Source organism: Mustela erminea, chromosome 1 (genome assembly GCF_009829155.1).
Source record: "Mustela erminea isolate mMusErm1 chromosome 1, mMusErm1.Pri, whole genome shotgun sequence".
NCBI classification, from domain to species: Eukaryota; Metazoa; Chordata; class Mammalia; order Carnivora; family Mustelidae; genus Mustela; species Mustela erminea.
The window spans coordinates 116,183,776-116,208,680 of record NC_045614.1 but is presented as its reverse complement, the minus strand read 5'-3'; the positions used below and the strand labels follow the sequence as shown (position 1 = coordinate 116,208,680).

The 24,905-nt window shown below is 40.6% G+C and overlaps 1 protein-coding gene and 1 long non-coding RNA gene across 5 annotated transcripts in view; one reads left to right on the top strand and one right to left on the bottom strand.

Annotated features, from left to right (window-relative positions):
- LOC116588645 overlaps positions 1-21,181 on the bottom strand; it is a 141,485-nt gene extending 120,304 nt beyond the window's left edge. Inside the window, exon 1 of the long non-coding RNA XR_004285032.1 lies at positions 21,092-21,181. This is a non-coding gene — a long non-coding RNA (uncharacterized LOC116588645). The remainder of the gene's footprint in view (positions 1-21,091) is intronic.
- SOX2 (SRY-box transcription factor 2) overlaps positions 1-24,905 on the top strand; it is a 675,778-nt gene that overhangs the window by 640,801 nt on the left and 10,072 nt on the right. For all 4 annotated transcript variants that reach the window (XM_032339957.1, XM_032339948.1, XM_032339967.1 and 1 more), the window contains one exon: positions 20,146-20,431. The gene's annotated coding sequence lies outside the window, so the exon portion shown is untranslated. The remainder of the gene's footprint in view (positions 1-20,145; positions 20,432-24,905) is intronic.

The following is a 24,905-nucleotide window of genomic DNA, read 5'->3' as shown; positions in this document are numbered from 1 at the left end:
ATGCAGAAGCAAATATGAGAATCCAGCTGTCTTCTATTAAGTCAGACATTAAAGACATTTTTACACATGTAGAATGATGCCACTCTTTTCACTAAATGTTTGTGTTGCAAAATATAATTATTTTTCATCTTTAAATATTATGTTAACATTTTATGGTTTTATGATTATTTTTAAATTATTAAATACTTCAGGTTTTTATTTCTAATATGGTAAATAACAAAAGTTCTTTGGAATCCTCAATAATTTTAAGAGTATAAAGGAGTCCTGAGACCAAAATGTTTGAAAGCCAGTGAAGTAGAGTTTGTCTCTCAGATCACTGAAACTTCAGATCAGTTATGAAGCCATGTAAACACCTGGATATTAGGTGGGCACATAACTATAATTTTACCTCCCTGGCTGCGTGTGATACCATGAGTCTCTCTTAGGAAAGAATAGAAGTAGAGGAGACATAGTACAGAAATTCATAGTACAAGAAAAAAATGTTGCATTTTTTTTTATTACAAGATGACATAGGACAAATATAGCCATTGTAGCAAAAGATTGAAAACCACCTAAAGGTTGGTTTGTTGTTATTGTTGTTAGTTTTTGAACCCTGGGTGCATAGACAGCAGGTTGACTTAATTGTGGGCTCAATTTCTCAGAATGTTATCATCATCGGTCCATGCAAGATCCCCTTTCTTCATTTTATTTCACTCTTTTTCATTCTCAGTTCTCTTCTCTGAACACTCGCTTATTTGAAAGAAATTGATATGTATCTTTAAATGTGTGAAGCATTATAAAACAGGTATGGTGATTTTGTGTAGAATTTATACATTGTATTTAAATAAATAGTCTTTGTGCTATAATTCTCATTCCTATTTTTTCTTTCATGATTATGTTTTTTAAATTTCTCCATGACCAGTTTGTTCATTGGTTTCTCACTGCTACATAGCATTTCACTCATAGTATGCATCCACTCAATTTTTACTTATTGACTAAACTTACTTATTGGACACCTCAGATGCATCTCTATACTTCCATTAGGGATAAACTATCACATCCGGAAACGTCCCCACTCAAAGTTCTGCTAGTTTTCTGGAAAAATATATTCCTGACTGGGATTGCTATGCATGTGATTGTTTTCCAGAATGACCGTACAATTTATACCCCAACCTGCCGTGCAAAAATCTCCACTATCCCACATCCTCTCCAATATTCAGTACTATCCATCGTCCAATTGCTGCCATTCAAATACTTGTAAAGTGATATTTCCTGGTTGCTTTACTTTGAATTTTACCTCTTTATAATGAACTTTAGCAACTCTATATATTTTTTTATTCATTTAGACCTCTTTTGTGAACAACCTGTTTACCCTATTACAAATTTTGTGCATTTTTCTCTTTGGTTTCCTACCTTTTTCTTGTTGGCTTAAGGAGTTCTTGCATATTTTGGATATTATCCCTGGCTGGTTTTAAATATTGAAAATATCCTTTTCCAGACTAATGTCTGTTTGTTAACTTTATCTGCAGTACATTACATCAAAGTCCTTAATTTGGCGATAGTCAAATCCAAGCACTTTTTTTTTTTTTTTTAACTTATCATTGGTGCCTTTGAGATTTTGCTTAAAAGCTTCTCCTACCCCCTTGGTCACAATAATTTTATTTCACATTTTCTTCTATTTATAACTTTATCTATTTCATTTAGGTCTTTAATCTGTCTGGAGCCAAACTTTGTGTAAGTTAGAGGTCTATATTTTTCACCATATAATGAGACAGTTATTCTAATATCTACTAAACAGTTTGTCCTTTTTAAATTGCCTTGTGATACAAACCTTTATCATATAATAAGTCCTTATGTATACTTAGATCTATTTCTGAGCTCTCAGTTCTGCTTTATTGGTCTATTTATATATTGCTGGTACAATAGCAGCAGCATCACCCTTTATAGTATGTCTTCATATCTGATGAGTGAGATGGACCACTGTATATATGAATCATCTTTCTGTGCACTTTTTTAGAAATGTGGGGGCCTTTAGCCATTACATAAATTTTAAAATTTGTTACATTCCTCAAAAACCAGTAAGAATCTTGAGTAGAAATTCATTTACGTTGGGGCGCATGGGTGGCTCAGTAGGTTAAAGCCTCTGCCTTCCGCTCAGGTCATGATCCCAGAGTCCTGAAATCGAGCCCTGCATCGGGCTCTCTGCTCAACAGGGAACCTGCTTCCTCCTCTCTCTCTGCCTGCCTCTCTGCCTACTTGTGATCTCTGTCTGTCAAATAAATAATTAAAATCTTTTAAAAAAAGAAAAAAAAAAGAATAATTTGTCTAAAAGAAGTGCTTTCTTGAATTGATTGTCTATTTCTATTACCCTTGCTCTGTTTTTGTTAGCACTCATATTATGTTTATTCAGTTGGATTTTCTGTATAGATAATCATATCATCTGCTAATAATGATTTTTATCACTTCCAATTCTACTATGCCTTAATGCCTTCATTTTACCTTCAAGGTAGACAAGGGTCTCCAGTCATTATGTTTAAATTGTAAACCTCCTTTTCCTGTTTTTTGTTTGTTTGTTTGTTTGTTTCAACGGAAGTGAAACATTCATTCCAGTGAATCTGTCACAACTTTTTCATAAATAGTTCAGGAAGTTCTTTGATCCTTCCAGTATTAGGTAGATTTTATCATAAATAAGTATTAATATTTTATTCTGCAACTTTTATCACAAATAAGATGCATCTTGTGTCCCATAGTATCATCATAGGATAGTCCTTCTTTGGTCTGGTGTAAAAGTGAAAGACATTGATACATTTTTTCGATGTTGAACTATCCTTTCATTCTTGGGATAATTATTACTTGATCAATATGTAATATTTTGTAACAAATTCTTGGATTTGGTTAGCTAATATATTATTTAAAATTATTGCACCCATATCCACAAGTGACATAGGTTTATGCTTTACTTATGTCTTCTTAATTCTTTGTCTTGATTTTATATCAAGATATTATATCAAGGATTATACAAACTTCATAAAATTAGCTGGGTAACTGGAGAGCTTCTCTTCTGGGTGTGTTTGTTTGTTTGTTTTTTCTGGAGCAATTCATATAAAATAAATACTATTTATTCCTTGAAAGTTTTGTAAAATCTCACTAGAAAGCCATCTAAGCTAAGGGCCTTTTAGGGAAGCAGGTTTTATTTTTCTTTAACCATTTTTATACACTGAATTACTTTATAAATTTGACATTATGTGAATGCATAAGCTATGCAGAAAGTTACGCACATACCTTTAAGAAATAAGAGAGGTAATACACAATTATGTTTTTAAATTTACACAATGCAGGGTGCCTGGGTGGCTCAGTTGGTTAAGCGTCTGCCTTCAGCTCAGGTCATGATCCCAGGGTCCTGGGATTGAGCCCCATATCAGGCTCCCTGCTCTGCAGGGAATCTGCTTCTCCCTCTGCCCCTCCTTCCACTCGTTCTCTCAATCTCTTTCTCTCTCTCAAATAAAATCTTTTTTAAAAATTCACACAATACAGTTTGTACCAAATATCTTCCATTTGTCCTTCTAGACCCTTACCCACCCTGCTGTGCCTCAGGAGGCTACCCTGTCTAGCCATGTTTCCTGGACATCTAGGTCCTGATTGGATTAGGCCAATCTACAGCAAGAAATCCAAGAGTGGGGGCACCTGGCTGGCCCTGTCAGAGGAGCATGTGACTTTTTATCTCGGGGTCATGACTTCAAGCCCTATGTTGGGTGTGGAGATTACTTAAAAAAAAAAAAAAAAATCCTTGAGTGGAAGATGGTGTAGCTGGGGTATTTATTCTTCTCGTCTCCTTGCTGGAGGTCCCCTCAGGCTTGTTGCTTCCTTGACCAAAGTCATATCTTCTCTCAAGATGGTTCTCCTTTTACCATTTTTTCTCTCTGAGTTCCAGAGCTCCCTCTCCTCGTCTGTGTAGCCTAGGGACATTAACAACCCCTGTTGTTGCTAGTGTTGGAATACTACACTAATCTTTGTGCTTTCCCAACACCTTTTCCCCATGTTTGGAAATTGTCTCTTTATTAAACACTTGTCGATTACCCTAATTTGAAAGTGCCATCTGTTCCCTCCTGGGATCCTAACCGATACACTTTTATATACTTACGCAGAGAAAATCTACCCCCTCTCCTCTGGATTAACAATTACTAATAGTTTAGTGTATCTCCTTCCAAATACAAAACACACTTATGAGATATGTAACAGCAAAAACATGCAAATAAAACAAAAATAATGTTTTTAAAATGCGAGCTTTTTAAAAACGTGAACCCTTCTGGTTAATATTAACTTCACCTCATTTTTCAAACTCTTTCCTTTCTCAGTCCCTATAATCCTTCCCTTAATCTTTTTGATGACCCTACCTCTGTCTCCCCTTATGGGCTCATCTTGTTAAATTTAAGTATGCAAGTTCTGTGTATAGCTCTCCTCTCTCACAACCCCCATTCTCTTTTTGAGGCTTTATTGCCCTGTGACGGTTCAATTATCATTACAATGCAAATGAGTCCAAAATCGCTGTCTTTAGCTCTGACCCCTTTCCCAAGTTCCTCCATTTCATGACTCACAGATGGCTGTCCCCAACCTGTACGTAATAACAGCAGTTCAAATACAAAAAATTAAAAACCAAACTCGTGTCTTTCGTACTAGCCCTGTTCATCCATCTGATTTTCCTCTTCCTATCTAATACCACCAATCTCCTTGTCTTCCCTGCTTAAAATTTTCGTGCCATACCTGATTCCCTTTGATTGCTTTCCATCACTCCTACTTAGAACAAATTTTAGCAGTTCCTCTAGCTGCAGTATTCATCTAGTAAGCACTGCTTCTTTTAGTTACCAACAGCCAAAATTCAGTAAGTGATACTCCTATCCTGGCATCTCAGCTCACCCACCTATCGAGCTGCCCCACAGACTGACAGCCTAATCTTCAGGAAAAATACCACATCATTTCTATTTTCTGAGTTTGAAGATAACTACCCAGGGGCACCTAGATGGCTCAGTTGATTAAGTGACAGACCCTTGGTCTCCGTTCAGGTCTTGATCTCAGGGTTGTGAGTTCAAGGCGCACATTGGGATCCATGCTAGGCATGGAGCCTGCCTAAAAAATAAATAAATAATATAAAAATAACTGCCCAGTATTCCCTGAATTTAAGTCTAAACTTCATGGTTTGTATCCGAATGCCTCCTCCGTAATACCTTACCCTACTGAAGCCTTCATCCCAATATTTCTGTCATGCTCCTGTCATGGAACCCGACCATGTGCCATTTTCTCTACTTATAAAGTCTTCCTCACATCTCTGCTACTTTAAATTCTTCAAGGTCCAGTTCAAACCCTACTTCCCTAATGTTCCTCCCTTGAGACATGAATCATATTCTGCCTTACATTATATTTTATGTGTGCTGTCCTCTTGTTCACCAGATTAGAAGTTCCCTGGGAGGCAGGGACTATTTCCTACTCATTTTTGTTTCCTTCACAGCATCTATGTAACCCCTTTCACAAAACTGGTCGTCAATAAATATGCATTAAATAAATTAATAAATGAAAAGAAAATCAGAAAGAAAGAACCAAGTCCAACCCCCGGCTTAGTGAAGATTTAGAAACCATTTGCTTTTTGGGTTTGTTTTTATGGTGTTTTTTTTTTTTTTTTCTTTTTAAATGCATGCACACCTATATTCTATAATAGTTTTTTTTTTATTTTAGATTTATAAAAATGATTATAAATTCTACAAACTACATACAGGAGATGTAGTCCAGTACAAGTTAAGATGGATCACAACATGACCCATAATTGTGCTATGCTCTCTACTCAAAATGGTCACTTTGGCACAAGCCAGTCTTTCATTAGAGAGAGAGAGAAAAAAAAAAAAAACTCTCCTTCTATTGAGTCTTTACTGAAATACTCCTTGTAGTTACTTCCTTTTTAGCCACACTACTATCCAGATCTATTTGAGTGGAATTATCTTAATTGTATTTTTGTAGAAAATTATGCAAACAAAAATTAAATATGGTGCGTCGGGCCGTTAGAAGTCAAATGTACTGAGTGACGAACTTATCTTAAAAACTAAACTATGAAGTATTGCAGTGTATAAAATAAAAACAACCTGTGGTTTCAAAAGGGGAGTGATGCAGGTGACTGATTAGATCTGTTTACTACTTCAGTGTGAAGAAAAGGTTCAACATTTTCCTTCCTTCATTTCTTCCTTCCATCCTTCCTTCTAAATGTATCCTATGTGCCAGCCATTATGGTAGGCACTGGAGCTAGTGAGCAGGGTAACAACATGAAGCTTTCTTTAAAGGGGAGACAGAATTACAAACAAATCCTGATAAGATAATTTAAATGTAAAGTTTGCGCCAGGCGTAGCAGTAGCATAAAAATGATTGTTACAAATAGTTTTATCCTTGAGAGCCTTTGCTAATCTAGTTTTCTGTACCTTACTATAAAATATCACCCACCGGACAAAACCAGGAAAAAAAGAACATATTATAAGACTTCAGTATTTGAATAATTTATAATGGCTGCATTGCTTAAAAACCTCAATTCATTTTGGAAACACGATGAGCTCACTGGTCTCAAAGTTGAAGAAAAAGCAGACAGCATTGCAGGGCCCGAAAAGAGCATACAATTGTTAAGTATTTAGGAGTGGGCACTCGTCGTCATTATTTCACATGGTCAGGAGGGAAATGCACGTTTACTTCCATTTTGAACGCATAGTTACCTACCTTAGATGTCTTATCTCTGCGCCAAAAAGTCTTTTTAATTTCAAACAAAGCCACAAAGCATTATTTCTCAAAATACGTATGTCATTGATTATTTATTTACTTGGCTTCCTCCTCACTAGATCATGAGCCTCTTTGGTGACAGAGTATTTCCTAGTCATCTTTACCTCTACTGCCTAGGCACAATTCGTGGCATAGAGCAGACAATTTTTGTTAGATGAAAAATGTTAACTATAGCCCATTAGAACTTTACCAGCTCTCAATATCCAAGCTTTCTGATGTTCATCATTTACATCTTTTCTTAACGTCGCTCCACTAATAAAAACAAGGTGGGTGGGGAGAGGATTTTCAAACAGCCTAGTGTATAGTTCTCTGTATGTCGACACAGCAAAGCCTCAATCAAGACTTACTAGGGAAGTTTAATTGTAAAAGGAAGAAAGAAAGAAAGAAAGAAAGAAAGAAAGAAAGAAAGAAAGAAAGTAAGTTAGTTTTATTTATATTTCAACTCAGAATTGTACACGTCCTGAAAATGCTCCTTTTGTTGGAAGTCTGTGGAATGCCATGAGCAAATAGAAAACTGCAGACATGGCCCTAAACTCCACTTAAAATGACTGTATTTATTATTTTTATTTTTATCCTCATTTTTGCCGTAGTTGCTGTGAGTGGCTTGGAACATGCAAAATATGCTAAGCAAGAAACACAGCCCATACCTGAAGAGTTAGCAGTTGAAAGGCACAAAGAGGTACAATGGATTTAAAAGCCTCTTGAAGAACAGCCTTTTGCTGCATAGATGCCAAGCAAGACAGTATGTGGCAGGAAAAGAGTTGGGGAAACTGCTTTAAAAACCTATTAACTAGGAATGTGAAAAAGCAGGGAACAATTGGGAAAGGAGGGAGTTGCTCACTGCTTAAAAGGCTTTTAAATGTGACCATATTTTTGTTGGCTTTTTGCCTGTAGCATAAAATGAGGATGGTGTACTGAATGGCTAGCTGGCTGTTGAAGGTGGAATGAATGGGAACCAGGCTAGGAAGTCAAGGCTGAATTTTAAGATGTCACTCTGGACTGCGTGCAGCTGTTGAGACAACTCTCGGCTCTCATGATTTAGTGAAGTCAACACAAAATTCAGTCAGCCTGCTCAATCACCCTTTCATTCTGGTGTTTTTCTTGATCCCATAAATATTTGCCTATGTGGTCTTTGCTGCAGATATTAAGGAGTTAATAAATTAGCCAGCCAACAGGCAGGAATCAAGAAAAGCCACAGAACTTAGAATTGAACAGCTGACAGCAGATTCTGCAGGTGCAAGATGAGAATCAGCTCTGCATTTTCTCTGTAGCACAATTTTCTCTGTCTGGGCTGTGGCCTGATTTTCTGGTCCCTTCAGGACAAGCTGAGTTATAAGAGAGAATTCCAGAGGGTCTTGCTCTATGATCCTCTGAACTCTAACCTTCTTTAAAAGGGAAGCAATCTCCTTCTGTGTTTAGACTGATACTATTACATATTGGCGGTGGCCTTGTAAGATTTTAGTTTCATGTTAGGAAAGAAAAATACTCTAGATGCCATCCTACTTAAATAGGAAATGGTGGATTACACTGCACAGCACAATGAATCAGCCGCCTACAATTGGGTGTCAAGGGGCGAGCCCGTGCGCGCGCACACACGCGCGTGCCTGTGCGTGCGTGTGCACGTGTACCTGTGTGTGTGTGTGTGTGTGTGTGTGTGCGCGTGTGTCTGAGGAAAGTGGATCACTACTTGCCTTGAATATTTAAGTACCACAGCAGATAGTAAGGTCATAACAGTAGGGGAAAGGAGAGAAATGAACTGCAATAAAGTGTGTATTTCTAATAAAGTAGTTTATCACATTATTCTATCACTCCATTTGCTGATAATGGACATTCAAGACTAAACTCCACACTGTGGCAGTTCTTCCAAATCTTTTTGACTTATAGGGATAAAAATACTAATTATATAGCACTTGAAAGTGTCCACTATGATCTTGTGATTAACGAAATAGTCCAGTGTTCCTTCTCTAAAGGATTTTGGGTTGCCTGCAAGTGGGATGGTGACTGAGTTGATTGTTAACAGGAAAATTAATTTAATTTTTCTTTACACTGGTGACTGTGGTGTACGCATCCAAGCCCTTTTGAGCAAACTTTTTTATGACATATATATATTTGGAATAAGGATAGAAAAACTCAGATCTGAGACTCCTTCAGTTATGGACAATCAAAATGGAAAGTTAGTACCTACTATTAAATCTCATCTCGGACTTTTTTAAAAATCTAAGACCTGCTTTACAGTCCTAAAATCCTACACTTCCAATCTGTCCTTCTAAAACAGAAGATCCTATGATTTAGAAATAAAAAAATTCGCTCCCTTCAGAAACACTGGCCTTAAGAGAGCACTGCAAAAGCTTCCCCAACCCAAAACTATCTTTTCAGACTTTGCGGGGGCTTTCTATAACTCCACTATTAGAAATTTGAATATTTAGAGTCTTTGTCCCTTAGTGATAAATTCACTTTCAAAACACAGTAACATTAAATAAGCATAAAGATCCAGAAATATGTGTACTACAAATATAATTTTTAAATATTTATGAGCCAAGGATTAGAAAGGAATATAGAAAATTTAAGTTATTTGTTATGGTGTTACAGTAGTAGTATTAAAAATGACATTTTTCTTTTAAATTTCCCTTTCATGTGCTTATAATAAACATCAATAAGAAAAACAAAGTATCGGTTTCAAAGACTCGAATTCAGCTTGACCACCAAATCTCTCTAGCTAGGAACTTTAAAAATAAACACGTAGAATTTAAAAATAAAAATATGAATACTCTCAGTGAGTACACACTTGATTTAGGGAGAAAAACATAACACTCAGTGTGTATTCATTTACAAGTTAATATATATTTATCATGAGGAAAGCACTTTGTTGGGCGATCCAGGGGATACAAAAATTAGCAAGATGTGTGCCCCACCCCCCTTCAGAGAGCTGCTGGCATAGAGCTAGTAACTTTGATGAAAGAACATGTTATTATTATCAGTCATTAGGACATTACGGCGAATCCATTTATTAGTCATTTGTTTCAGATTTTGAAAAGCCAAAAAATGGAGCAAGCCTGGGACACTACCTAGGGAACATCAGCCTGGATTAAGATACTTAATGAAGGAAGATGAGGGCAGTGGGCAAAGCGGGGAGAGGCCAGAGCACAAAAGAGGGACAAAGATGAGAGCATGCTAACTGCAAACTGTGTCTCTTTCAGGGTTGATCAGAGCTAGCTCGGCCTTCTAGGAAATGATTTTCAACACGGGAAATGGACCCGACCCTAACAAAGTATTTTTCCTATCAATCAAGGTGTGCCAAGTAATCAAAGAGGAATATTTATACACAAATCTGTCTTTATCACAATATAAACTTTGAAATAGTGTGTCTCTCCTTATAAATCACCACTGGAGTGAAGCCTGTATTAGTCGAGTCACTTTTGATGCTGATGTGGCAGATATCCTTGTGCTATTATTCTTTTCCAAACACTTGAAACTAGATGGAAAAAGTAATGCCCTTAAGGAATCAAATTCATCATTAGAAATATTTTTCCAGGTCTTTGGAAGTGGGTTGTTTTCTCTTTTTGCCACCCTTTTCTAGATGTCAAAATACATTGTTTTCTCCTTGGTGGTAAAGAAATTTGGCATTGAGAAATCTCAAATGAACCCACTTTAACAGACTTCAGAACCATACTACTGAGCTATTATTTTTAAATGTTTCTCTTTCTAAGACTCATTTCTTAACAGCTGATCACTCTCATTAGGAAGTGCTAACACTCACAGGCCCTAAATTGTTATTTCGTCCCTAATACTCCCATTTGGTAATCAATATCCTCTTTACTCCTCCCCCTAGCCTCCACAGCCTTATTCTCTGTCACCATTTATCAGGTTTTTCTCTTTCTTTAGTCCCTTTCATTTTTAATCCTTCCTTTTAGGCCAACTTGTCTGCCTTTTAATATCCATATTTACTTCCCCCTTCTCCTTCTTATTCAACCCTTTCTAGACCTTTAGATAATGAATACTAACATTTGTGACTCTTTTTTTTTTCTTTTCTTTTCTTTTTTTTTTGGCATGGTGACCTCCCATTAATAAAATCTCCCTTCTCTGCAAAATCGTCCTAAGAAAGCATTCTTTTAAGCATCCACAACTATTGCCCAAATAGAGATTCACTTCATTTGATTCTTCATGTGCTAAATCAAATGTGTTCAAGAATATGATTTCCTACTCCTATTCTCATGTAGTATTTTTGTGTGAGACCCCGTTATGATACCTTTCTGTTGCAATGTAGAACTTTAGCTTTCTGTGGTCTAGTCTAAACTGTACAAGGGACAGTGATATTGACCTTCTGACCCTACAGTTCTTCCTGGCTATAGGGAGAATTGATAGCAGTTTTTCAATTTCTCCCTTGTCTTTGCTTGAACATACTGGAATTACAACCTCTGACAAAGGTAACATCGCTTTTGTAGTGGAAACAAAAGGAGTGTGTAATGAATTGGTTAAGATTACATTGCATGTTTAGATGATGAAATCCAACTGCAGCTCAATTCCTTTATTTCCTCTAGCTGGGCCTGGTCTTTCAATAAGACATTATTGACTGGCATCTTCCTCAGAACAGGTGCTTTGGAATATGGTCTTGCCGCTTCGAGTTCTTTAAACTGAAAAATAACGATAGGATAGGTCAAGGGAATCAGATATGAGACAGTAATGCCCAGTATCTTAGGATGCGTACTGTAGATGGTCCATTACCAGATCGCACTAAAATAATGAAGGATCCGTGGATTTATATGATGTGATGACCCTTTTCAAATTAACTTTAGTCACTAAGATGGCAGAATATGAATTACAATTTTATATGCCATTTCTCCGCAAATTTCTAGGACCGAGAAGAGCAAGGAGAGAAGTGGAAGACAAATTTTTATGATTCATTACTACAGGCTTTGCTGTACCGACATTATAAAATGAATTTTTAATCTTTATGAATATGGAATCAGTTAATGCCACATTGTGGGGTATAAACAAACTCTATATTTTATCACAAAACATCATCTTTGGTTGCTCTAAGCCGCAATTGCTGGCCTCTTTCTACCTTTCCTCTTATTTCACTTGTACTTTGGCCCTTGCTTAAAAAAGAATCACTTAGAATTTTTGCTTAGTATAATACCAATATTGGCTGCAGAAAATATTTAAAATGTGTGTTTTCAAGGAATTATCAGATCGTTTATTCATCTTTGAGAGAAAAATGATTCTATTCATCTCAATTATTTTTGCCAAGGACTGTAACACTAATTTTACTCTTTCTAAAAATTAAAATAGCAAACAGTTTATATAAGGTGTTGATAATTACCTATATTATTGTACTGCTGTGACAGATGTTGGCAAAAAAGCCTAAAATGCCTACAGCTGTGCACTCCATGACATCTAGTTTATACTCAGACAGAAGGCTAACAGATGTTCTGAACTGTCACTTTGCCTAAATGTTTTTTAAAGTCTAAGGACCTGCTTTATAATTCACCAGGGTCTGGTTTGGTTTCACAGAGGTCCTCAGAATTCCCATCTGTGATAATTAATGTTAAAGACATTGATAAATCAACCCTTGTGTTTTCCCTCTTCTTTAACAAACAGGCATCAGTTTATATATGGATTGTGCATTGTAAAAGCTGTTTTTGTATACATCCTAGTTGTGAAATTCTCTCCTTAAACACAGATAGAATTGGGTTGCCAGAATTCATGGAGACTTGTTTTGAGCATATGGAAACCGCATTTGTTTTGCATATATGGAAAGAGCCAAGAAAAATCATCCATTCTTTTCTTTTTGCTAAATTTTAGGCACCTTGCAAGTAAATGTTAACAATTTCTAATGAGTTGTATTTTTCTAGCGCATAAAAAGTGTTATTTTTATTTTAGCTATTTTTATGGAGCCTTTTAATAACTCTGCCCATAACAATCACTATTAATTGTGTGACCTATTAGAATGATGGAAGAACAAAATAAATGGCATTCACATAGCATACAGCACATCTTATCCACCTTGACACCCTAATACTTCCTCTTCCCAAACATACCTTCAGATCCTTCATACAGAATTACTGCCCCGTGCAAAGGCCATCAGTGCCTTATTTGCTATTGCTCTTAATTTTAACAAGCTTGGATTCCTGTAGTACACTTGCTTAATAGTTTAAACATTCTGTTAACAATCGGGTGTTTGGCCTATCCTGTTTCCCCTCCTTCTGTATAGAAATATAACTCCAAATAGTACATCTTTCTGGGTTTGTTTCTAAATTAGTCCCCACACTTAATTATGAGGATGAGAGGGATGCCTTATTCCTCTTTGTTATAGGCTAAGCTCTCAGTAATCCCAAACAAAAGAGCCAGTTCTGGAAGATATAGGATTTGCTAGCAGGATTATGGTCTCATAGATAATGATGTGCAGTCAGCAGAAGCGAAGCTTTATTTTAATTCAAATAAGCTAGTAAACAAACCACTGACAAGTCTGCTGGTGAGAGTAACTGGCTGCTGTTGCCACATTGGCAGCTAAATTACAGAAAATCTATTATACCCTGTTCACCATATGTTTAATTTAATACAAGATACAAATTAAACTATCCACAGTGCCTATTAAAATAACAATACTTTTTTATATTTGAATGTCTTAAAAATAATTTCTACTGACCTTTTAAAGGGTGGTTTTGATATAGGTGATTATCTGGAGGGGAAAGGTAGTTAATAGAAGGCAAAAATTTAATTGCCTTTCTGAGAAAATAAAAATATAAATGTTCGTTGGTTTGCAGTTCTTAATAAGGTTAATTAGCAGTCATGTGTTCTGTTATTACTATATTTCCCTCCCACCCTTTTGGTTGCTGAGGCCGGGGTTTTAAGAGAGATACTTAGTTTGACCTGTATGAGTCTGTCCTCATGAAATCATTACCTTGATCAAGCCAGCCAATGGGCAGCCTTAAACCTGATGCCAGCTGAGATGTTTATTCAGAAAACCGAGTTTTACACTCTTGGTCCAACTTGAGTATGGCACAGAAAAAGACACCCTGCCTCAAGTCAATCTCATCATAGCCAAAAGTTCCTAAGGAAAGCCAGAATTACGAGGCTGCCATCCAGAGAAAGGAAAGAAGATCACTTCTCAGCCTTTTGGCTAAGATCAAGTGGAGAAAGGAGAGAGGAAAAAGACAAGACCACACACTGTTCACAACCAGTTTCCTCCTCTACCCACAACAGTCAGTAACCCAATGATGCTTGCTTGAGTCCATTTGAACTCAGTCCACCAGATTCTAAAGACTGGCCTGGGTTTTAGAATTATAGAGTTAGATTTGAAACCCAGATCTACTATTTGCCAGCTGTGTAACCATAGATATTTAACCCAGCTGGATCTTCCCTTATGCTGGTAAAAAAAAAAAAGGGGGGGGGAGTAATAGTTCCAACTTTATAGGATTATTATGAGATTTAGATAAAAGAAAAATATCTGATAATAGATGCTCACTAAAGGTTAGTTCCCTCCCTCTCTTTACCTTCAAGCTAACAGAATGTTGCTCTTTCTTCAAGGGTGAGGAGGAAGTGATAGGAGAAGGATCCGAAGGGGAGGTGTAAATAGAAATTCTGCCTAAAATCATTTTCCTGAGATCATTAACTCCCTTCCACAGTCAAATCCCTAAGTGGTATGCTCCCTTTCTCCCAAAATTCATTGCAATATTTACTCTAAGAATGTATGATAGGCCACCCTGACTAACTGCCTATCCTTGGCCCTCTGAAATAGAGAAACAAAGAATACTCACCATACTTTAAGATACTTTTTCAAACTTTTACATACACGCATCTTTTGCCCTGGGTCTGCAATTGTACTTATGGGGTTACACTATGTGAATTTTGGTTCCAATATAAGCCTATCAAATCCAACCATGTACTGGTAGTTAAAATATTGCGAAAGGTGTACATCTGGAAAATAACCCCAGTTTAGTCCAGCAAATGATAATAATATTTTATCCAAAATGCAAGTTTATTTAGCTTAGACTGACACAAGAAGCAATCTCAGGAGTGGGTACTGGTAAAGATAAGCCAGAGAGACACAGGACAAAAGATTCCATGGTTGCTTCCCCTTACTGTATTACCCTGTTACTCAGAGGTTGAGAGCCTAGAAACATTTCCATTTACTGAAACTCTGAATTATTGGAAAAGAAAGAAATCGGGGTTGGGGGGGGGAGCGTCACAAAGTGCATGGCATTGAATATTTAACATTTTAAAATTAATATTGTTAACATAAAAGCAAAACTTAATTGCTTGTTTAATTTCACTTAATATATAACAAGAATTTTTATTTTTTTTTTGAATGTTATCCATTTTTTGCAGTAATCGCTACACCCAATGTGGGGCTAGAACCCACGGCCCCAGAGATCTAGAGTCTCACGCTCTTCAGATTGAGCCAAGCTCCCCTATAACAAGAAAATTAAAAAGACGCTATTGATGAATGCGCCCCATAGGCCTTGCTACAGGCTCCTCCAACTTCCCTCTTCGTTATAAAAGCACCCCTTTCTCTAGACCCCGGTGTCCTAGCATAAAACAAAGACTGAGGGAACCTGAGAGAGTTCAGAAGTTTTCCCGCGGGGAGGAAGACCCTGCTGAGTATTTGGCCACTAGGAAAGCAGGCCACCTTGGAGCCCGCACTCCCACCCTTGCCACCTGAGCTTTCCAGGTCCGGCTGGAAGGCCTGGGGGGCTGCCCTCCACAGAGAGCGTCTGCGCCGCTGCCAGTTTGGCGCGAGCTCGGTTCCCGACTTCCCGTCCCCAAAGCCCCGAGGTGACCAACGTCCAGGCTTCGGGGAGGATGCACGTCTCCCAAAGCTCCCAGGACTCTCCCGAGCTCGCGCACCTACACGCGACGCAGTAGAGAACAAACCACCCTGGCCTCGCTGTGCGCTCCCGCGGAGGAACAGCTATTGCCAACGTCCCTTAGAAAATGGAGCCTAGGGTCGGGCAAACCTTGCCCTCCCACCCGCCAGCCGGCGCCTCCCAGCAGCCCAGAGGCCAATGAGGCCCGTGGGGAAGGGTGGCCTGGAAAGCCCGGGCCTGCAGGAGGCCGCGAGGACCCAGGCTTCCCACTTCCTCGGCCGGCGCAGCCGGACCCTCGGAGAAGGGGCCTTAACCTTCCCTCTCCGGGCCGGGCCGGGCGATGCAGGCCTCGCAGGCCCGGAACGGATCCGCGCTGAAACAGACGACGGAGAGCGCGGGAAACCGGGCGGCGCGCGAGGGCCTGCGGGCCGATGGGGCTGCAGCTTCTTCCCGGCTCAGGGGAACCCGCGCCTGCCCGCCGGCGGAGCCTCCGCTTACCAACGCGAGCGAAATAGGTCAAGGCTGACCCACCCCGCAGGACCCAGAAACCCAGGAAGGTCCGCGGGGGTCTAAGAAGGCTCCTTCGTTCCCCCTTAGCCCCAGTTGCCCCTCAGGTCTCCCTGACCGTGGAAATGACCGAAGAGGGAAGCGGCGGGGGGTGGGGGGATGGGCGGGGGACAGAAGGGCGAGGCTCCGACTAGAAGCTGATTCCAGAGGCTTTGAAAAACAAGGCTTCCATCCTTAATACGCGCGCGCGCTTCTTGGGTTAGAGCTTCCAGTCTGTAAAGCTGGCATCGAAACCTCGTCCTTCCCCGGGTCCTGTCCCGCAGAGACGTCTGCCTGGCGGCGCTGCCCATTTAGCAGTGTGCATCAAGTGGCGACGCAAGTGAATAATGGCATGGAGGTGGGCGAGTTGAGGGGAGCAACACGTTCCCAGTCTCGTGGTATATTTAGTAGCACTCGCCGTTATCGGCCTCCATGGATGGGGGAAGCAGCCGCCCCCTCCGACCTGGCGCGGCCGCTCCTACTGAGCCCGGCTGACGCGTGCAGAGCAGAAACCGCTGGCCGCCGCCCGCCCCGCGCCTCCCGGCCCCGGCAGAGCTGGTGCCGGGAGGCCGAGCCGCAGAGCCAGAGCCAGGCCGAGGGTCTGGGGGCCCGAGCCGAGCCGTCCCGGTCCGACTGACTTCCACGTAGACCGGCCACGTAGAGGGTAGACCGGCCAGTTAGTGGATGATTGATTGCTTGGGGAGAAGGAAGCTGTAGCTTGCACGGTAGCTGGTGGCTAATGCGTGACACTATGCTATCTCTGTAAAAGTCGTGATGTGTATGCCCATTGGGTCGCTGGAACATCTAGACCCTGATCGTGCGTACAGTGTTTCCTTACAGGCAGCACTCTCCTTTTTAAAACCAGGTCCGGGCGCCCCTCTTGCTAATCCTCTCTGCCATTAGTTCGCATAAATCCTCCTTTTAATGCTCTTTCTACCTTTCCTTTCTCTTTCTCCCTTCCTTCCATCTTTCCTCAAACTGAGTTGTTCGTGCTGAATGCCACTCACTCACCGGCATCCCAGTGTAGGAGCCTGAGGTAAAGCCCTACATCTCCCCAGGACAGCTTCGCCCTTGTAGAATTGGAGATCTCTGCTTTGGCCCCAAAGCACGTCTCAATAGTGAAGTTTCCAATTCAGAGTCCCCTGTAAACGCCCATAAGTCGGTTCACATGAACTCCTCAACCTCGACAGAAAGCCGTTTCCACAACTTAGGATCGTTTTGGTAGTATGTGTTTGCTCTGAGAAAAGTTGCTGACCAGTCAGCTTAGTTTCTGGATAAAGAAAGATTTTTTTTTAAAGCAGTTTTCCAGTTGCAGACGACTCATTCTGGATTCCCTCACCTACCACGGCAGTTTGCCACTTTGGCCCTTCACCTTAACACATTACACTTTTTCTTTTTCTTGTTTTAGTTCAAGGCTGAGGCTTCCCCCATGTCAGATAGAGTGTCACTGCATTTCAGCATTTGAGACTTTAGGGGGCTTGCCTCCAGAAACGATCTTCCTAATTCTTCACAAGAAAATGAGACCATTTGAAAGATTTTGAACTTCCTTATGTCTGGGATTGAATAGATTTAATTGTTAAAATGTGTGAGGTTTACTCACCTCTAGTCACCTTAGGCTACTCACTGATGCCTTCCTATCTTACAGACTTAGATTGGGGGGCTCAAGCCCCTCCCTCAGTGGAAAGAGGACAACAATTCAGATTCTTATTTCAGTTCGTTTAAAAAAATATCAAAGAAGAAGAAAAGAAAAAGAAAAATAGCTTCTTATCAGGTTGGGACATCTTTTGTAAGTTTTGATATTCAGAAAAAAAAATATGACAAGGGAAGCAAGAAGAGATCATTCCAGGTTATTTCAGTGGATTACCTTTTTAATGCAAAGTTATAAACACTGGAGTAAACATTTACATTTGCCCTCTCCCACTCCTTTAGTTGGAAGAAATGTTTCCACTATTGACTTTCAGTTTTGCATAATGCTCCCCACTTTTCTTACCGTGCCTGAAGTCACAGGTACACACTCCTTAGCCTGTTGTATTAAAGGGGGCTCTTGATTTGCGCTCTTCATTTCCCCTCCCCAACACCGTGACATTGCTTATACAAACACACTTTTCTTGATCCAGAGAGGGTTGGGACATGCATAACTTTTTGGTACTACCCTGACTTTCATTCTTTTCAAACTCATATTAAGGTGTTCGCCCTGAGACCTAAAATGATTTACTGAGGAACAACCATGTGAAAATTTGTTTAATTTTCTGCCCTTTTTTTAAAATTTGTTTTTCAAGTTTCATAGGGAAGGCTGTAACAGGTGTCTAAGTAATAGTCCCCAAGAATCCCTTATTAGATGACTTCCAGACCAGATGTAAACCAGTAACAGTGTTGTTTCCAAAAGGGAAAGTAGAAGCTAAGATCAGTTTTGTCAAGGCATTCATTTGAGCGTTTATCTTTCTTTTATTTGACTGGGTTTGTCGGAAGAAAAGGAGGACTAAATGGGGCAAGGGGCAGAGATAGAGAACCCAATGAAAACTTGTTTTTATGATTAAAGCCATTTTCCCAGACTATTGTCTTGCCACAAGTGACAACACACAGAGCACAAGTCATGAAAGTGGATTACTGTCACTCTGGGCTATTGGAGGCCTAGAGAGCCCTGGCATTAATTCCTATAGAAAGGTAGACAAACCTAGCCATCTCCCCTTGCAGCGTCCTCATTGCCTGAGGGTTTCCAAGGCTCTCTCAAAGTTGATACTGACCTCAGCTAAGTGTAGGTAGCAGGGCTTACCCGCCTAGGAGAGGCAGAGGCTCCGCATGGAACCGAGGAGGAAGCAGGGTGGCTGAACCGAGGAGGAAGCAGGGTGGCTGTGAGAACAAGCCTGAGGGGATGCGGCGCTGTAACAGGCCGGCTGTGGCCACCAGTGCCCTGGCGGGATAGCAATCAATGAGTCAAAGCTAGCTAACAGTGAATGAAAGAGAGCCAAGAATGGGACCCTTTGGGTGCTAGAGACTACCCTTTAGTTTGTTCCACTCCTCCCCCTGGGCTCCCATCCTAGGTTTTCAAGGTTGGAGACCTAGCCAGAGGAGAAGGCAAGCATGGTAAGAAAACCTGCCTAGCCCCCATCCAACATGCATGCAGGGATGGGAGCTTGCAGAGATCAGGAGAGATACCTCAAGTCCTCAGTGATCTGTATCTGACTCATGCAAGTTGTGCATGGTCAACAGGGGCGTGGGGGGTGGGGAGGGAGGGAAGCCTCATTTTCTTCAGTCTCTCTGGGGTTGTTGTGTCTCCTCTCCCCCAACCCCATCTCACCCCACCCCAAATAGAATTGAAACTCCATTGCCTTTGCCTGCACTGAGCCTAAAAACTCAGGTTTTTAGGTTACTGCACCATTGATACAATTGCAGATTTTTTTTAAAGCCTCCTCAAAGAGACAGATGTTTGGGCTGATTAAAAATTGAGGAGGAAACCTGCAGCTGCACCAAGGAATAATCTATTGGACAAATATTTTAATAAAAAAAATATGAAGAGATCAGCCCGACCTTGCAAGGTCTTCTGCTTTAAAAAAATCTTTATCAAACCCCTATTCTATGGCTTCAATAAACAGAACCCATTACCTCACGGCATCTTTTGTTGGCCCCATACAAGAGAGAACAAAATGGTTATTCAGGGGAACGCTTTCGATTTTTATTGTGGGTAGCCTGCACAAAGAGCCGTGTTATTGTATTTAAAAGAACCATCTGTAGCAGAAACAATGGCATCAAATTATCTTTGAATACCCACTGAAAAAACATAAAGCTTTTTTTTTTTTATTCTTCTTCTGTACGGTGGGGGGATAGAGCAGTGTTAGGATAACTGACTTTTTTGTTGTTCTCTGGGTGCATTCTTCTCGCTCCCCCTCTCTCCCCCTCACCCTCTCACTCCTCTCTCTCTCTCCCTCTCCCTCTCTCTCTCTCTCTCTCTCTTTTAAAAAATCAGCCATTTGGGGTTTTAAGCCATAAACGATTTTTCTTGTTGCAGGGGATTGCAGTGGCAAAGCTAGGCTAGGTCTTGGAGGCTGGTGGAAGGCGAAGCGGGTGAAGGCAGGAGGCTGATGGAGAGACTGGGGGGAAGAAAAGCCGAAATGGATTCACGGTGCCTTGGATGGAGGACGAGAGGGGAATTGCAAGCTCCTTCAACTCGTTCTGTCCGGTGAGAAGTGATCAAGCTTGGGCTGACAAGAGGCTCAGGAAGCCCTCACGTTCTTTCGCTTTTTTACCTGCCAATCAAACTGCTACAAGACAACACCCTGATCTGGCATGGACATGTAAGTAGCTTGCAACCCAACTTTGACATTCACTGCTAGCTCACTCCTCTCCGCCCACCCCCCCAACTCACTTTCTTCCCCTCATTCTATTTTTTTTTTCTTTTGACCTTTAAGAGATCTGGAAATACACCCTGTGTGGCAGTCATTTAACACAGGCAGATTTCAGTCTGAAAGCGTTAACTTTTGGAATTAAATGCTAATTTTGATTTCTTTAACAAATGCAGAAATGAAGACTATTATTTTATTCTCTTCTGAACAGTTTTAGTGCTGAACATAATCAGTTGCCTTGCAAGGGTGTGTGTTTTTCTTTTTCTTTGAAAATGTAGAAATCCGTGAGCCCCCAGAGAGAAATGCAGAAATGAAAAATTTCAGGCTTCCATCTTAAAAATGTCAAATTCTAGCATCTCATTCCTAAAAAAAAAAAAAAATCCTTCTCCAGACCAAGGTTACATAGAATGGAAAGAGTGATTTGAGCCCAAAGGTACATATCATTAAGGGGTTGCTACTATTTCATCTGGCGTCTTAACTATTTTGGTGGTAGTTAGGGAGGGGGTGTGAAAAAAAGCAAAGGAAAGGGACATGGCGACACCTCATTCTTTATAGAGATTGACACTGAGGGGGCTAGAGATACAAGAGGACAGGATAAGCAGGAAATATTACCTGAGAGAAGGAATCACAGAGCATGGCGGAGCTGGAAGCTAGGAGGGCTTCTGTGGGAAGTTGTGCGAGAGGTGATGGGCTTGCTCTCTGGCGCCCTCTAATGGCAATATGAATCAATGTTTTACTTTTTTAATTCAGTACTGGGAAAAGCAGCTGGGTTTTTGTTGTTGCTGTTGGTGGTTTTTCTCCGCAGGCTTAGAAACTAGAGACTATTAGTGGAGTAAATTGATTGTTTTCATCCCGGAAACTTATGTATATGCCTTAAAATTATCAGTGTTTTCTCCTCAAACATCTCCTCCTCTCCCAAAATTTTGTTAGACTAATAGAGGAGGAGAGGCCACTGGCCAGTTGACTTAGGGAGGGTGGCCCATGCTCAATTAGTAATATGGAGAAAGGGATTCCTTTCCTACCTGAACAGCATTGTGACTCTTCTAATATACTGAAGAGGTCTTGGGGGCTGAGGGGGGGGGGCATGATTTGGAAATTGCAGATTCTGACACAAACTCATTACATTAGAATACAATTTAAAGGGGCCTCCTAGGAACCTCAGTTATTGCGATATGCAGTGGTCAGGGGCCTTTCCTTCCGGCCTCCTTTTTCTTTTCTCTTTTTCTTCTTTCTTTCGTTCTTTTTTTTTTTTTTTAAATTTGGTAGATAAAGGTTAATCTTGGGCTGAATGATAGAGCTATGATTGACAAGAGAAAAGGTGTTGAGGGCAGGTCGCGCTGTCTTATTTACAGCCCACTGCTTGCTGTAGAGTCTTTGTTAGGACTGGAAAGCTAATTTAGTGCTGATCAAAAGCACCACAGAGTTAAAGGACTGGTAATGACTGCTAATTTCATTTCAGCCTCATGCATCCCCAACTGCTGTAATTAAAGACACGCTATTTAAATACAGGTGAAGGGTTTTTTTTTTTTTTTAAGTTAGGGTGGGGGTGGGTGGATTACAATATTATTTAGATTTCATCTTATACATGGGTGTTATGTAGTCCAACATCAGATTTTTTTTTAGAGCCGCTTCTTGTCATTTATACCTGGCTTTGCAGAATCGGCAGTCGTGAAATATGTCAATCACACAAAAGCCACTGTTTAAGGGGAAAAAAAGGGGGGGGACGCAGAACAGTAAATGTTTAGGGGGGGATTTAAATATTTGGGTCTCTTTTATTTTTCCCCTTCAAATTAATAGAAGGGCCTTCGAAATAGCTAAAGTATTTGAAACTTAGGGCAGGGTTAACAGGCCAAAGGGATCAGTGTCAGCTTTTTAAGTACTTCTAAAAAGATCATGTGAACAGATGGAAAAATATATTTTTAATTAAATAATTTCCCCCACACTGTAGCTGCAGTGTTGGCTCAGAAACCGTGTAATTCCTCAACCAATAGGAGTTTCTTTATAAGAACATCAAAGGATAAAAAGCTCTACATTTTCGTAGTTGGTTAAAATTGATAACCCTCCCCCCCCCCCAACACACACACCCAAAAAAAGAATTTAGCCTTTAATCTCTTTTTATCCACGAAGACTAAAGCTCTGTACTCGACCCCGCGAGCGGCTCTCGCCTTCCGGGGCTGGAACCCGGCTCAGATGTGAAGCGGCGCTGAGCCGCGGCGCAGGTTCGTGACCAGCGCCCCCTGTTGGACACAGTAGGAGATGCACAGCGCCAGTCCTGGAAATCGCGAGAACCTTGCTCTGGGGTTAGATAAAACTCTTTATTACCCTCCAAAAAGGAGATGGGGCGAGGAAACAAGTTTTTATATCCTTGAAAGATAATATAATTTAATTCAATAAAAAATAAAAAGGAGATGATACAATTTTAATTCAATAAAAAATAAAGACTAACCTGTTTCTCCTCACATCCCCGCCACCCCCTACCCCCTTTTTGGGTTTGGGACTCTTTTTAGAATCTGAGATAGTAAAACACGTAGAGAAGCATGATTTAAAAAGAGAGAGAGAGAGAGAACTTTCTTCTGTAGCAGTGGAAAACCAAGCAAATTACTTCTCCCGTTCTGTCCACATTAAAAAAAAATAATAATGAAACGGAAGATGCTTCTGCTTGCTCTTTTGACGTTGTCAGCAGCATCTTGTATGTCCTCCGAGGTCCTTCAAGAACTGTCACTGAGTCCCTGAGTAAACGAAATAACTTGCTCGTTTTTTATTTGTTTATTTTCAGAGTGTAATTAAGAGGCCAGTTTCTGCTTTGAATGTGTTGCATCCCCCAAACCAATCTTGATCAAACTTTTCCTTTCTGGGATGATAGTTAAATTCCAGATATTATTTAAGAAACAGGTGCCTGACACCTTTCTTCTTTTATCTCAGCATCTCAGCCATAGGACTTCAGGGAAGGTATGCCAATGGTAAAGAGTATTTTCTTTTGAAATTCAGCATTTTCAATGACCAGAAATCCAAATTATCCTAGGGGAAGAAGAGTATTTTTACACTTCCAAAAGTACCTGTCTACATAAGAAAGAGGTTTGGCTTTTTCTTTGGTGAGCAAATAAGGCTAGAAGTACACTTTGAACTCTTTCAGAAAGATAAACTATAGAAATGACAGATCTTCTGAATGTAAAATTATAGGGAAATATGGGTTTGTTTAGGTGTTTAAAATCAAACTGAAACAATTCCAGTGTTAAAGGAACAGATGATCTCAACAAGGTGTTTTATGATTTCAATCTTTGGGGATGTACTTACAATTATAACTTTAAGATAAGAATCTTAAGAAGTTAAGAGGTTGTTTTTTTTTTTTTAATTTCCCTGTTGAAACCAGATTAATTTTCATAACAGAATTACTTTTAAAAATATTTAATACTGTGGTTATGCAAGTTTAAGTTCATCTTACATTTATTTCTCCCATTTTCCCAAATCATTGGATCCGAGATTGTGTTTTCAGGGGAACTGGTGTTCAGTGCGATGAGAGATGTCTTCTCCATTTGATTCCAGAATCGAATCTCGACTTGTGTTTCTCAATAAATGACTTTGGATACCGTGGCAGGAAAAGAATCAAGGCTTTGATCAGTTTTTACCCGGAATCCTATCTAAATAACGGGCAAGCGGGATTCCCCGCTACAGGCAACCCACCCACCCTTTGCTTTACAAAAACAAAACAAAAAAACAAAAACAAAAAAAACCCAAAAAACAAACAAACAAAAAAACCGAGTCCCCGTTACAGAACGATTAAGTCCGGGCCAGTTTTGGAACCAGCGCCAACAAACGGTGCATGACAGCCGCTGTTCAAGGCTACTGGTGGGTGGGGAGGCCAAAGCCTGCAGAATCTTGGAGGCGACCCGTGAAAGGGAGTATATACTTGCTGTTCAGAAGTGATGTAGAGTTTGCAATACCAGTGGCCTGGAGATTTCGACCCGGTTCCGCCCCTAGGGGGTCCCAACCTGGAGGGCGAAGCCGGGAGGGGGGATAGGGGAGGAGTCGCACCTGGCTGCAAGCGGGCTGTGTGTCCCCAACTTCCCAGGGCCCAGGAAGAAAGCGCAACCCCTAGTTTATGAAAGAGAACTAAAGAAGTGGGTGGCCTAGGCCTGGGAATGCCACCCAGCTTTTCCAGCGCAGTGTCATTTCTGTGGTTTCAGGCGGCCTCAGCCCCTGCGGGAATCCCACGCCCCACGGCAGCCAGCGGGAAGACAGCCCTTCCATCTTTGGGGACTGGGGAGAGGGCAGCGAGTGACTGACTCCTTAGAAGCAGGAAAAACCACCCCGGCTGGCAACAGGCCCCCGTTTTTCTGCAACAGCAAAGAGCCCTTTAGGGGCGGAGCGGGCATTTGGGGTCTCTTGTCCCAGCGTCCAGGCCTTAGCCTGCGCCTCTTGGCTGAGC